This window comes from Urtica dioica, chromosome 1 (assembly GCF_054948205.1).
Source record: "Urtica dioica subsp. dioica isolate 48M chromosome 1, U.dioica_male_clone48M_v1_H2, whole genome shotgun sequence".
Taxonomy (NCBI): Eukaryota; Viridiplantae; Streptophyta; class Magnoliopsida; order Rosales; family Urticaceae; genus Urtica; species Urtica dioica.
Window position 1 is genome coordinate 56,635,339 of NC_142756.1, and position 16,309 is coordinate 56,651,647.

The window sequence follows — 16,309 nt, forward strand, 5'->3', positions numbered from 1 at the left end:
ATATTTTCATTTTCTATCTTATGTAGACAATAAATCTTTCTCCATCCGTGCAGGTCACCTCGATCAAAGAACTTATATAATACATTTATAAGAATATCATACTCACATCGATATAAGTGGGCATGTAATATATAAAAGAAGATACATACATACATACATATATATATGTATGTATATATATATATATATATGTATATTTAATTTCCATGATCTACTTAAAAGTAGTAATTAAGGATTTTCTTAGTATTATAGTGCACCACTACTCCGTTATACTCAATTAGATTAAATAGTCAAATTTAAATCATAATTTAATTCATTATTTCCAGAATCGCAGTTATATATAGAAAGATACAAAGATGTCCATTCCAATAATATTCTGTCAAAACTAGTAAATTAAGGTTTTGGTACGCTGAATAGTATTCAATCTGAAGAGCATTATTACAAGAAAGAAAACGAAAACATAATGTTATGCATTGATGATGAGATGAGAGTAAAAGATAATTAACTGAATGTAAAAATAAAAAATAAAAAGTAAGAAGACAAATATTTAAGGTGAATAATCTAAGAATAGTTAACGTGAATAATCTAAGAAAGGAAACAATTACAAGCAGAAGAAAAAAAAATTACTTTCGCAAGCCAAAAGAGACGATAATTGGCATCCAATTTGACGAGGATGGTGGCATTAAGCAATTCAGAACTTAGTCATGACTGAACGATCGGTTTTGGGGTAAACGGAGAGTGAGTGTTGCTTTCTCAAATATGAGTATGATGTACTTGTGAGGAAGACGAAGAGTATGAGATTTGCGATATGATAGTTCCGAAAATAACGAATCTTCTTGTGTATATGTATTGCTTCACTTTCTCATTATCCAAACCATAAATTCATAATTACAAAGCGGACTATATATCTTACTCATTTCGGGGAAAAAAAATAAAAAAAAATAAAAGGAGGAGGACAATTTGTAAACATCTTACACATCCATCTAAAAAACAATCATTAATTAATTATTACCAAAATATCTAGAGATAAGGTAAAGATATAAAATTGCCTAAAACATTAATAAAAATTGGAATAAAGTTAAAAATGGAAGGTTGTTTTTTTGCAAGTTATGTATGATATCTGTGTCAAACCGCCCAAGTGACCCAATTAGAGGTATTCTCGTCCATTCCCCAAGTCCCACACATCGAATAATCACTTGCAGGTTTTGTCTCCAATTCATTCTCATCTAATTTATCAGCCAGCGGTCGGGAACGTGGACGTAATAACACTCTCACAACATATTCCATTAATATATATATATATATATATATATATATATATATATATATATATTGCCTATTGATTGTCTATATATATATAGTATATATTTAGCTTTTGTACGTAGACCGTAAATTTTGACGAAGAAAAATATCAAAAGAAATAAGAGATTTAAAATGGATGAGTGTAAGTGGTATCTAGGATAGCCTAGTGGTAATTCCACACCACCTCCTGTGTGGAGGTCGTGGGTTCAATCCCCACTGCAACAAAGCTGCCTTAAAAAAAAAAAATTGGATGAGTGTAACCTGTAAAAGGTTTGAAATTTACTATTAAGAAATAACATATATTGTAGGCCCTGCGGCCCCTGCGTGGTATTACGTCGAAAAGAAAAAGAGAATTATTGAAAACGAACCATTCGAGTGTTTTAATTGTGTAGTCAGATTCGAATGTGAATTTCGTTCGTTCTCTAAAAATTGTAACGAGAATGTGAATTTCGTTAGTTCTCTGACAATAGTAAATATTGACTACTTTGCAAAAGCAGTTTGAAACTTTGAATACTAATCTAATCGCAAAGTATGGTATTAAGCGAATTTAAATGTTTTACAAAATTATTTAAAAATTTTGCTTTAACTTTCATGAACTAAAATAATTTTTTTTCTTTCAAATATATGCAAATGGGTACATAATGATTTCCCAACGTGTTTTATGATATAATAATATCATATATGTATATATGGTGTATGCGTATAAAGATTTGACGTTCAAATAAGAGCCCGAGAGCAACTTAAACATTGCAATCCATAAGTTTTAATTTAAGGTCAATGCGGCTCATGTAATTTTTTTTTTATATATAATTAGCTAGAAAAACTATAAAATCTACTTATTAATTGATCTTTAGTTTACTTATAACCGTTTGGCTACCTGAAGTTATAAAGTAGTAAAATTTATCTCCTATGACCATCAAACCTTAGAACTAGAACCCAAAAAAAAAAAAGTTTATGGATGAAGTTTACATTATCTGGCTATATAACATGAAATTTTCTTTAAAAAAAAAAGAGAAAAATATCATATATATCCTCTTATCGAAATATTGCGATTATTCCTCCAATTTTTAAAAATATCACATCTATACCTTCAAATTACTACATATATCATAGTATACCCTGAAAGCAGTCATTTATATATCAAAAATATTCCTTAAACTATTTTTTATTGGGAAAATAACACATTTATACCATGTGTTTTAGTGAAATGTCGAGTTTAACCCCCGGTTTTAAAAAATGTCGAGTTCATACCCTCTGTTTAACTAAAATGACGAAATTATACCATCTGATTAACTAAAATGACGAAATTATACCATGAAATAGACAACAGTGTCACAAATATTATTTTTATTGACTTTTCATTGACGTTGACTATAATATTTATATATAAACACCAATTATCTTTATTCATTCGCGTCATATATGTAATTTATTTAAAAACTAAAAAATAAACAACAGTATCTTAATTGTGAAGAACACGGAAAGAGGCAAAGGGGTAAACATCGATAGTTGATAGTCATCAAAATCGCATATTCGAACAGAGAATCCAGGATTTAGAGTTACAATTCGAACACGGAATGAAGTCATTTATTAGGAGGTATGAGTTTTATTATTTAATTTTAATTTAAGGCTATTTTTATTTCAAAATTGAGAATTTGGAAGTTAGGGTACTGATTTAGATTTGATTTTGTTTTTCTTATATAAGAATTAATATCAATGAAAGGGAGATTTGTGACGCTGTTATTCATTTAAGGGTATAATTTCGTCATTTTAGTTAAACAGATGGTATAATTTCGTCATTTTAGTTAAACAGAGGGTATGAACTCGACATTTTTGAAAACCGAGGGTTAAACTCGATATTTCACTAAAACACAGGGTATAAATGTGTTATTTTCCCTTTTTTATTTTACTTTTGACTTATTTACTCTAAATGATATTACATATTTATTTTTTATTTTATGAAGAAAATAAAATATATTAATGAATACCTACTATTTCTTAATTCTCAAAGATTAGAAATAAATAAATAAAATAAAAACTAGTGTGAAGACGGAAGGAAATCGTATTGGACACATATTTCATGCATTTTTTACTCTACGACAAACCAACAAAACCTCAAAGCTATCGTCATCGTTTTCTTGTGCCACCGGAACCAATCTCCAAATAACTCATTGTAAGAGGGAGAAGACTTTTTTTTTTTTTTTAATAAAATGAAAAGTAAATGGAGATTTTTTTTAATATAAAAATGAAAAATAAATAGAAAATCTTATTAAAGGTATTATGTGCATTTAATATAAAAAGAGTTATATTTGATTCGATACATTTTATAGGGTATACACATTATAAATAGTAATATGAAATGATACATGTGATGTTTATGAAAACTGTGAAAATAATCGCAGCACAAAGATATATGATATTTTCCCAAATGACCTACTAATGCACATCAGAATATAAACTATATCATGATTCATGAGTCATGACCATCTTTGAATATGTTCCGTCCATTCTTGGAATAAATTAATCAAAAGATAATGATTGGTGAGACGGTGCGTTAAACACACCAAGTATCATTCGATTACAAGGATAAAGTTTTATGCATTGTTTTAAAAAAAAAGATTTACACAAAGATTTTGAAGTTTTACGCGAAGATTAAGAATGTCATAATTGACGGAAAGGGTTTGAGAGAATAATAATCTGCTAATGATTTAAGATACCCTGTATATTTTACTTTTTTTTTTTTAGGAATGATTAATAATCAGTCAAAAATGATGTGAAAGGAAGATATAGATATATCTGCGATCCACTTTATGCATAAAAGAAAGGATTGTAATAGTAGAAGAAGAAAAACGTCTTTATAATTAAAGCAAGAAAAAAAAAATTATAGAGCCTCTCGAACATATTCCCATATTCTCGTGCGTAGGACTAAAATCGGCTATCTTGTTAAGGTGTATTTATTGTTCTTTGCACTGGTGGCCCTGAACTTTATGGATTACGGAAGATTAGACCTTCAATAATCTACTATTAACTTGACACCCGTGGTCTGTTAACCTAACTTTCGTCAATTCTTTTACGAAATTTGAAGCGTCTGATCTATGCATCCTTAATTTTTGTTATGATATGCTATTTTATGAAATAATGTAAACTAAGGTTGGTTGATGTGAGAAGAAAAAAAAAGATTAAACATCAAAAACAAAATAACCAATAAATTGTATATATGAAGAAGAAAACTTTAATATTTGAAAATAAAATCACTTGAAATGACCATTTTACTATAAAAAAAATATTAATGTCGCGATGATCTCACAGATTAGAGATTTTACATCTAAAGTTGACGGAAGGTGAGCACAACTATTTAGTTTTCAAAATTCACAAACCGCTGCTATAAACAAAAATTATAGGAACTAGTCTGTGAAACTAGTCATAGTCTGTGAAAATATTTAGTTTTGCACTTTTTGCCCATTTTAAAAAAATATATATTTTTTTCCCTTGAAAATTTATACTTTTGGCCCAATTTTTATAAATTTTTTACAATCAAGCCCCCCCTGAATTTTTTTTTTCAAATTAATCCCCCTGATGAGCTTTTCTGGCTCCGTCAGGTCCTTGTTGAAGATAATATTTTTATATATATAAGTTTTGGGTGATGTGGTCAAAAGGCTTTATATGCACGGGCTACAAAAGCTTGATTGATCAAAAAAAAAAAAAAAAAAAACCTTTATAGTTGTTCCTATTGTCTGAAATATCTGCTTTACATGAGTAGATAACTTTGATTAAGCAAATTGCAATAAATTTATCTATTCTACTCTAACAAAGCAATGATTCTCAAGGGTCAGAATCAGGACCGAGCTCATGGGATGGTTCGGTCATTTAGAACTTATCCTGTTTGGTTATTTAAGATTTTAATTATAGGTTTGTATTCCATGATCTTAAAAGAAAAGGAACTATTTAATATGACACGATGATAAGTTAATTTTAAACTCCTGTATCATACATACTGGTCTGTATGTATGTTCTCTTCTTTCTTATGCTTTATTTATAAACACAGATGAGAAAGTTCTTGTCAAAGTTTAAACAATATGAGGATTATGCTTGATACGTGCGTTTTATACGCGTTAAACTCCTATTTTTCGGCTTGAATTCCATGCGTTCTTGAGTGACTTTTAGTGTGTTTAATGTGTTTGTGAGTGATTTCCAGGTTCGAGGGAGTATTTTTGTGTTAAGGATGTAATCCAAGCAATTCAAGATGATTCAGACACGTTTGGACAATTTAGAGCAAAACAAAAAACACAACGTCATCTTCTGCAGGATTTTGAGATTTTGAATTGAATATTTTGGATGATCCAATTCCAGATTTGGATAGATCTTTCTCTTAACTTTCGAACGCATGTTTATTTGCAAAAATCGGACATCGGAGCAAGAAGTTACGACCCATTCAAAATCACTGCGCAACAGTCCAATTTATGAGATAATCACCACGATCAGTTTTTATTACTTCAAAACTGAGATAAAAATTGACTGGACCAAGGTCTTTGAGCGCAAACTGATTATTGAGTTGTGAAACAACAACTTTGATCACGTCCTTATTGCCGTTAGTTATCAGTATATCATCAACGTACACTAGAAGCATAATCAGAGAAGAGCTAGTTCCCTTGTAAAACAAGGAATTGTCTGAGGCTGAACTGCAAATAGTACATAGTATTTGAAACCATCTATAGACACATGTGGGACTAGTCCCCATAAGTCAGAATTGTTACGAGCTCAAAAGGTTTTGTGGTCTTTGAAAGAGAAGAAGGGAAAGATTTTTGATGCATTGTACCAAAGATGCAAGAAGAACATTTTGGAAAATTTTTTATTTCATTTATTGAAAAAGGAACTACATGACTCAGGACACTTGAGCAATGGTGGCCTAGACATCTATGCCAAACCTCGATCTCAGACTTTGAACAAGATACAGGACTAGCCTTAATTGAGCATGAGAGTAAGCAAGGACTAAATGACACTTTTAAAATAGACTTGACATTTCTACAATAATCATGACTACAACACTTATGTAAAAATTGACTACACAACATTTTTTACTCATCTATTGACTAGTACAGACAACATGCTTGAGAGAGCTTGACTTTGGTGAGGCTTGACTTGGATTTGGCTTGAAGGATGATAGGAAGAGGGGATACAGACCATCTCTAACAGCTCCACTCACTAGGTCTCGGCCATCTCTTCTATCCTTGATAAGACAAGCATCACAATTGAATTCAATGATAACATGATTTTCACAAGTGAACTGAGAAATGCTGAGAAGATTTTTTGTGATACTAGGGACATGAAGAATGTTGTTCATTTTGAGATGACTTTGTGATGAATGAATATGTAGGATGGAATCACCAATGTGTGAGATGTTCAGAAGAGAGTCATTATTACCTAAAGCCAATTTGGCTTTGCCTTTACCTACAACCATTACCACGCTAGCTCAGGTGCACCATGAATGTCGCTAGGCTGTGACGAAGATGCACCAGCATAGCTTGCAAGATTGACATATGTCTGTGTGACTTGCTCGAATTCAGCCGCATTGCTATAATCAAATGCCTACGATGTTGTCTGAGTGCAGTAAGCTTCTTCAAAAGGTTGTTGATCACAAATTTGGCTACTGTTGATAAGCAGCATTGGCTGACAGATTTGCAGATAAATCATGGTGATTGGAGTCAGTTGTGGAATTGAACGCTTCAAATATGAGCTCTTGAGATTGAAGCATGAATTGAACTTCTTGCAAAGTCAAATCATCATTGCTCGATGTCAAATCGACGACTATAGACTCATATTCTTGACCAACGCCGCCTAAGATGTACAAGATCAGTTCGTCATCGCTGATGATTTAACCTGAGGCATTGTGATTATCGACAATGCTCTTCATTTAAGAAGATATTCATCGATCGACATCGAGCATTTTTACGTTTGCAACAGGAAACGAAGTTGTAGAGATCTGGCTTTGGACAAAGTAGAGTTAAGCCTATCAATCGTGAACCAGACCTCCGCTGAGCTTCTGCATATGTTGACATGTCCAAGCATGGACTCCAATATGGACGAAAACAGCCAGCTCATGCGAAATTGGTCACAGCTCAACAAGTTCTCATACTATGGATTTGCTCATCGAATCTTCGTTTTAGTAGATTCATCTCTTGATTCGATGAACTGCGATGGATTTAGAGTAGTGTCGAACAAGATTCCATCAAATTCGTGAGTTCTGACAGTCAGAAGAACTTGAGATCTCCAAAGCACAAAATTATGTCGATCGAGATGAATTGGTAGCTGATTCAGATGCGCAGAAAATGTAGGAGCATTCTAAAACGTCGCTTCGCCGGAGACTGAAGACAAGTGCAATGTCATGACTGAGCAGTCACAGCTGGATCGAAAAAAAAAAATTAGAGCTCTGATACCATGATGATCCTCATATCTGTATGAGAGAATGAGGAGAATTGTATTGAATATCTCAAACCGTACAAGACTTACACCATTGGGTATTTAAACACCCAATCGTACCAAACTCTGTCAGCATGTCACAAGCACCTAAGCCAACTTGGCAGACTAAATAATGTAATCAACAACATTTATTCTTCTACACATAACGACAATGTAGGATCTGCCAATCTCTTCTTGTAGCTGACTTCATTACTACTCAAATTAACAGATAGTGTTGTGAACGTGTCTTCCCAACTTAGCCATCTTGCAGAAGAACTATACATTATCGACTAGATATGAATATTCCGGCTTCAGAACTTTATTTGGCTCTTTCCCTAGAAAATAACCCTCGATGAATATGACCAACCCAAGCTTGAAAACGTCATCTAGAACTTCACACGTATTAAACACCGAATGAATACAACTCATTCAAATCCACTTCAAGAAAGTACTCAGAGACAAGACGATGACTCGTGAGGTGTTGCTTCTCTTCTTCTGAGCCAGGTCCATCAAGCATGCTCATACCGGTAATGAGAGCATATGCAAGTTGTCCGAACCTGCATGGCTCCTTACCAAATTTGAAAATGATTTCATCATCCTTCAATGTAGTAAAAAATTGACTGAATAGGGTGTCCTCCAAAGGCGACAAAAGATCGAGAATCCTAAATCTATCCTTTACCATTTCCAAGTGGCATAACAGTGAGACGACATAAATTGAAAACATTGTAGAAACACAATGTAGAAAGAGAGAACAGAGCGAAAAAAATTCCATCGTACCTCGTCTTTTTCTGTCTTTTATCCGTTGTATTCTGTCGTCGGGGCTGTTTTGGCGTTGTAACCAGTCTTTTTTTTTGTCAAACAAACCTTTTAACCATCACAGGCAGTCTTTATTAGTCATAAGCCTTCGTATGGCATTATAAAAAAAAATTCAAACACCCCTGTTAACAATAATCCAAAAAGGGTGAAGATTAACCATTCAAACCCTAGCCCAAATCAAATTAAATACATCAATACACTTCACAAAAGGATTCCCAATGAAAGTCCAACACACAAATTCCAATCAGAAAGCTTTGAAAATACAAAAAAAAAAAAAATTCCGACCGCCGCACATCGTGGAGTCGTAGAGTTCCGGTCGTCGTCGTCGACCAGTCGTGCAGCATAAAGTTTGGATAATCCCGCCGTGTGTCAGAGCATCGTGCGAGAGCGAGTTCCAATCGTGATTTGTGCTGTAGCGTTTTTTGGCGTGACGAGAGAAGAACAGAGTGTGATAAACTCACTAACACACAGACAAAATGAAAAAGAAAGAGATGAATTGGTGTGGGCCTCACTATTCTTTTTTTTAGCTACTTTATTTTACTTAATTTTTAATATTTTATTATTGAGGTCTATTGCTGATTATAGTCCACTTTATAAGTTTACACTATGAAATTTCTCAAAAGTTTACTCTGTCTCAAAAGTCTATTGCTGATGGATAGCAGGTAGTGGGTTTACCACCGATTACAGCCCACTTTATAAGTTTACTCTATGAAATTTCTCTCGATCAATTTATTTTCTTTGTTTTACATGCCATCTAAGAGTTTCATGGACAAAAAAATGATAGAAAAGAGAAAGAGAAAGATGACTTAATGTGATCAACAAAATGGGGGGCAAATCGGGTTCAAATTAACCCTGGACCCAAATCAAATCAAATTATATCTCAATCAAAATCCATCACAAAGAAATCTCCACACAAATATCATCTTTGAAAAAAAAAAAAAAAAAAAAAACTAAAACTTGCCTTCTAGCTGACGAGTGTCACGGAGTTGTCGAGTTCTCTCTCTGTTGAGTCGTTGAGTTTCAGTCGCCGTAGAGTCATCGAGCCTCCAAGCATGTGAGCGTCTAGTTCACCCATTTTCTGTCAAGATTCACGCACGTGAAGAATTCAGAGTCGGAGAGTAAGAGATGAGAACGAAGGAGAGAGTGGAGTAAAGGACCAAAAAGAGAAAATAGACCCTTCAAATTTCTGGGATCCAATATTAACTTTTTTTAGTATTTTATTTATTTAGATGTTTTATGATTTTATTACGAAGGGTATTTATATCCTAAAAGCCTATTCCTTATAGTGTTAGAATATTGAGCCTTTCATTGTTTATGACTCACTCTTTAAGTCTAAAACGTGATATTTCTCAAGAGAAATAGTTTTTTTTTTTTTTTTTACAAACGTGGTCGGTACCACGGGAGAATATCATTAATACCCTCACTTAGGTGGCGGAGGAATACCGTGGTTACATCAAGGTACAAAGTCGCTAATAACATCTCGCATTGCGCATAGAGGGACAAACCCCATCCACCGCGAATCCGAGTTCATTCTAAGAGCATATTTAGTCATATTATGTGCCGCAACGTTACAAGAGCGGGGTATGAAAGAAATATCAAAATTAGAAAATGCTAACCTTCTAACCTTAATGTCCTCCAAGATCGTATCGAGCTCCGTAGCCTGTGTAGAATTTCTTTTAATCGCAAGAACCACCTCAAGACAATCGGAGTGCACGGTGAGCCGGGAAAAGCCAAGCTCCGACGCCAAACGCAGCCCTCCAAGCACCGCGTAGGCCTCCGCAAAAGAAGGGGAAAAACCGAAATTTCTCGCCAAAATCTCCGAGGCGATGAACCACCCCCGATGATCGCGAAGGACGCACCCCGTGCCGAATCTTCCCCTGGCCGAGTCAAGGGCCGCATCCACACAAATATTCATCGTTCCGGGCCGAGGGGGCTGCCACCGGTCGGTCGGCTACGAGCGAGGCGAGGGGCACGGTGGTGAGGCCACTTGGCTTGACCGGCCACCGCGTTGTTCCTATGATTTCACAATTCCCAAACCAAAACCACATAATTCCAAGTTACTAACCTCGAAGTTCTCCATGATTTTGATGAAGATTGAAGTGGCGTCTTCTCCCCGGATATCCTTAACGAAATCAAAGAAACTAGTGAACTCCGATATTTTACGGACCCTTCGGCAGCCCCATAAGCTATGCGTGACCATATCCGGTCCACCGAAACACCTCGGGCAGCGGTCGTTGTCGGTGATCTTCTTCCGAGAAAGGTTCGTCAAAGCCAGAATCCAATATTCGCACACCCGCCAAGCAAAAAGCTTGATTTTGGGTGGGAGTGAGAGCTTCCAAAGGGTCTTCCACCACCTCGCGGTAACACTCGGGATGGACGGAGAGGCACGATCAAGGGAAGTCATGGCCATGCGATCGCCACTCCTGACCGAGTACTCACCGTCGAGGGAGAAATGCATCGAAGCTTGTCGGGAATCCCATCTTCACTCACCGGGATGGTGATGATATCCTCCGCGTCTTCTTCTTCAAACATGGCTTGGACCAAGACTTCATTCCACTCACCGCCATTATGCTTGAGTTCCGCCACTCGCATATCCTCCGGAATAAGATACACATCGGAAAGCGCGGAATTATGGGACTGGGGAATCCAACGATCTCCCATCACATGCGCCGATTCCCCGTCCCCAATTCTCCATCTCATACCCCTCACAATAAGATCTTTACCCCACATCAAGCTCCGCCAAATAGAGGACCCATTCGGCTTACAAGCGGCATCAAGAATGTTCCCGTCGGGGTAGTAGCTCGCGCGGAAAACCCTCTCAACAAGGCTGCCCTTATTACGCTCAAGCCTCCACACATGTTTGGCAACGAGGGCTTGATTGAACCGCTCCAAGTCCTGGAATCCCAACCCTCCATCCTCTTTGTGGACTGTCAATTCTTTCCACTTGCACCAATGGATCTTCTTCTCGTTCTCTTTACTCCCCCACCATAATTTGGCGATGATCTTGTGAATGTCTTTAGTGAGCGTCTTCGGAAGGCGGAAACAACTAGCCACGTACCCGAAAATAGCTTGGAGGACCGCCTTGATGAGAACCTCACGTCCGGAGTGAGAAAACCAAATCCCCCTCCAAGATTGAAGCTTCTCCCAAATCCGATCCCATATGAACGCGAACAACTCACACTTCCTCCGACCCGAGAAGGTGGGCAGCCCGAGGTACTTCTTGTGGTGCGGGGTGATCGAGACTCCGAGGCTATCAGCAACCAAGGCTCTAGTCGCTTTTCGGAACGAAATGACCAAAGCACACATTGGATTTCGCGAAGTTAACGGCTTGTCCCGAGGCCGCGGTGTACGTCGAGGGGCACCGGCTCACCTCTTCAATCTGCTCGACGCTAGCTCGGAAGAAGATGAGGCTATCGTCGACGAAGACCAAATGCGAGACCCGAAGGTTCCCTCTCCCAAATCCAACCCCATTGATGAGACCCCTTCTTTCCTTTTCCATAAGGAGTCGAGAGACACCTTCGGCACAAAAAAGGAAAAGAAAGGGGGAGAGAGGGCCCCCTTGACGGAGACCTCGCTCCGAGATGAGGGAGCCTTGGATCGAGCCGTTGACGTTGAACGAGAATCTCACCGAGGACACGCATCGCATGACTAGCTCCACCCATCTAGAGTCAAATCCCAACTTCACCAAGATAGCCTCGATAAACGTCCACTCCACACGATCGTAAGCTTTCACCATATCGATTTTCAAGGCGGCATATTTACCGTTGCCGAAACGACCCCTCTTCATGGTGTGGATGCCCTTGAAGCACACCACAACATTATCGAATATTTGGCGACCCCCGAAAAACACCCCTTGATTCTCTGAAATAACCACGTCCATGATACCTTTCAAACGAGAAACAAGGCACTTTGAAATGATTTTGTAAATGACATTACAAAGGCTTATAGGAAGAAATTCATTCACCTTAGTCGGCTTATCCACCTTTTGGATAAGGGTGATAATGCTGTCGTTGAGCTCCGAGACCGGGTCACCGTTGTTGAGAACGCCTAAGCACAAGGTGGTCACGCGATCCTCCACCACTTTCCAATTTTTTTGGTAGAAAAGGGCGGGAAAGCCGTTTCTACCGGGCACTTTGATGGGGTCCATCGCAAAAAGGGTAGCCATCACCTCCTTGTCATCGAAAGGGCAAAGAAGAAGCTCGTTCATAGCCGAGGTGACTTTCGGCTCGACACCGGCAAGGGCCGTGGCGATGCTACCCAACCCGGGTCTAGAAGAGCGAAAGATACCCTCAAAATACCTCGAGATCACCTTCTCGCACTCCGAGTCTCCCTCCATCCACACCCCATCGTCATCGAAAAGGCCCCGGATAGTGTTCCTCCTCTTCTGCGTAGTCGCCTTACGGTGGAAAAGTTTTGAGTTCTTATCCCCGCTCTTCATCCACGCCATCCTACTTCTTTGCCGCCAATAAATCTCATCCTTCTCAACGAACCCATCGAGAATTCTTTGCTCACGCCCGAGGTCTCCCTGACTCCCCTCTGCCCTTCTTTCTCCGGCCCGCTCCACGATGATTTTTTGCCTCTCGATCTTCGACTTGAGCTCCGACTTCTTGCCCGAGTTCCACTGAGCAAGACCTCTCCTACATCTCTTAAGAGAGTCAAGAAAAGAAGGAGAGTCAGTCGTGACTAGTCACCCACGCCTCCCGGATGATAGCACCACATTCCTCCTCATTACACCACGCTTCTTCGAAGAAGAATCTCCTTGGCTTGCTTAGAGTGGGTCTCTCTTTCGCACCATTGGACGCAAGGAGGAGCGGCCGATGGTCCGAACTCCAATACTCAAGGTGAAAGACCCTCGCCAACGGGAAAATCGTCGTCCACTCCGGAGTGGCCAAGCACCTGTCGATTCGCTCTTCAATACTATCTGGGGAAGAGCTTCGGCTCCACGTGAACTCCGCCTCCTTGAACCCCAAGTCTTCAAGCTCGCAATCTTCCACTAGGTGACGGAAGGATTCAAGGAGTTGAGGATCCCGAGTCCTTCAGTCACTGAACTCCTTGTTCTCGAGTACTTCGTTTAGGTCTCCCCCGATGAGCCAAGGCCCGGAGTGAGCGGCCAAGACCTTTCGGATGAGTTCCCACGACCATATCCGATTCGCCGCCACCGGCTCGCCGTAGATACCCAAGAACCTCCGTACCCGATCCTCCTCATCCAGAACACCTCCCTCAATATGGAACCGAGAGTAGGATCCAAGCGAGAAACGGATCGTATCTCTCCACAAGAGCATGAGTCCACCACTAAGACCCACCCGATCAACCACGAAACTGTTCTCAAAACCCAACAAAATGCGAACTCGTTTAGCCAAACTACTCTTAAGTTTAGTTTCTGATAGAAAAATCATATCGGGCTTATACTTTTGAGAGTGCGACTGAAGAGCCCTCCCGGGGTTTCCCAACCCCCGGACGTTCTAACATAGGGTAATCATTGCTCTCGGCGGCCCTCGTCACCGCGGGGCACCGCTTCAATCATTGATGAGTTCACAGCCGAATCCAGAGATGCAGAAACGGCTAAGAAGAGAGACGTGTTCGAGGTTTGGTGACTGAGCTCCTGTGGCAGCCTCGGGGAGAAAACAGGAGACCTTTTCGTAGCCGACCCGAGAGCTTTGGCGTGCAAACCCTCCTCAATGGCTAGATGCTGCCCATCACGTCTCCTGGCCATCTTACCGGTGTTACCTTCATCCCCCGACCCCATGCCCTCGTCCGAGCCCATAGCCGGCATGGCATTTTCCCTCGAGCTAGGTTTGGCCGAGAGGTGTCGGGCCTTTTCTGTTGGAATTGATCTAGGGTTTGAGAAAAAGTTTAACGTTTCATTAAGCGGCGGAATTTTAAAAATTTTCTTTTCAAGTAAAAACAGTTTTTTACTAACCTAGACAAAGAGCAAGTACATATAAATAAAAACTATTATGAGCTAAGAAGTTTACTAACCTTTCTTGAAGCTTGAACTTTGAGAAGCTTTTGGAAAGTTTTCAACGCTCTTCTCCCCTCGCAGCACGTCTCTCTTTCTTTCCTCGGCACCTCGAGCAACCACGAAAGTTTCTATCACTAAATCACTCGAAATAAAAGGAATCAGTGAGTGGGCACTTTTAAACACTACGACTTAAGAACGAGTCTTGAAGTCGCAGAGCTAAACTCTAGGTCAAATGAGGACCTAGGTGCCAAAACAATAAAACAAAATTGACTAGAGAGAGAGAGAGGAGAGGGGCGGCCAAGTTCTAGAGAGAGAGTCTCTCAAATCTCTTAAACTTGGATGAATGAAATGTGTGGAATGAGGCTCCTATTTATAGGAGAGGTCTTACCTTCAATAAAGTAGTTTCCTCTTTGATTCACACGGCCATAGAGCATCTAGAAGGCTCTTGGATTTCTTTCCTTTTATGTTTTGCTCTCTCCTTGCCCTAGTTGGCCGCCCATATGGTTTTCCTCTTAGAGGAAATTTGTTTCCTCTTTTTCTTTTGGCAAGTATCTTGATACATTTATGCACAAAATATTCTCTCTATCTCTTGGGTAGTAGGCGCCCATTTCAAGTCTAGCAGGAGCTTCTAGAAGCTTCTTCATTTGTTCATGACAACATGAAAAAGGTTCATTAAGAATTTTCAATAAAATTCTTATGAAATGAAATTAATTCACAAGGCCCAATGATAAAGTCATGGCCGAGTGACATTAAGTCATCAAATGAACTTGTCAAAAAAATTTATTGACATTCATTTCATCCTTTGTCTCAAAAGACAAAAATACTCTTTTTACTATTTTCGTTCTTGTTTTGACTTAGCTTCCAGTTTAACTATTCCTAATCGATATGATTCGTGACAGTGACCTCATGGATCCAAATGAACAAAGCTTGAGCTAAACACTTGGACTCAAAAGTTCACAAACCTTTTCCAAGTTTAGCTTAATGTCAACTGACTCCACTAAAGAGTTGACACTGAAAATCTCTCGGTTCAAATGAATTTATTTTCTACTCAAGAATTCAACCTAATTATGATGAGCGGATCCACTGAATATTATCTATGTTTACCCTTCATGAATGTCATCAGCTAGTCGGGATTTACTAAATTACCATTTTACCCTTCTAGCTGTTATTTCCTCAACTCCTTTGTCGCTTGTGAATAAGTTAGAAACAATGTATTGACGATGAGCTAACAAGTCACATTGTTTCATCCAAAAGAGTCAGGACTCAATATGGACACTGGCCAGTTCATTTATTCACACTCCAAGGAACAAAGCATGAGGTGACATACATTGCATTTCAGCAATCTTGTACATGAATTCCATATCTATGAGAACTTCACAAAGTTACTCATGACATTCTCACAACTTAGTACTTCACCAATAGGCCTTGTTCGAAATCACATAGTGAGTCCGAACTTTGACTTTCTCAAATGAGAATACTAAGGTATGAAATGACATGTCTCATTTCAGGATTAAGGTAAGCACGATGCAATTCATACGTAGTGACTTCGAGACATAAGAGGTTAAATGATTTGTTCTTATATTGTCTTTAGAAGTGCACTGGTCAATTCAGTACCTTCGTAAGATACCTAGAAGAACTATAGAGTCTCCAACTCTCAATGCCTCATAACCAAACATCATAGATTCTTCTAACAATCATACTGAGGTCAATAGTCCTTTGAACCTTAGATTGCGAATATATCGTTTTAAGCAAACTACGAAGAGTTTGTTCATG

The 16,309-nt window shown here is 38.5% G+C and overlaps 1 long non-coding RNA gene across 2 annotated transcripts; it reads right to left on the bottom strand.

Moving 5' to 3' along the window:
* Window positions 1-7,733: 7,733 nt before the first annotated feature.
* LOC149408176 (uncharacterized) lies at window positions 7,734-9,138 on the bottom strand. 2 transcript variants are annotated; one of them, XR_016301715.1, is made up of 2 exons: window positions 8,536-9,138; window positions 7,734-8,326 (listed from the first exon to the last, which is right to left on the bottom strand). It is a non-coding gene; the product is annotated as an uncharacterized LOC149408176 (long non-coding RNA). The 2 variants fall into 2 exon arrangements; XR_016301714.1 differs by having other exon boundaries at window positions 7,734-8,356.
* Between the last annotated feature and the right edge of the window lie 7,171 nt (window positions 9,139-16,309).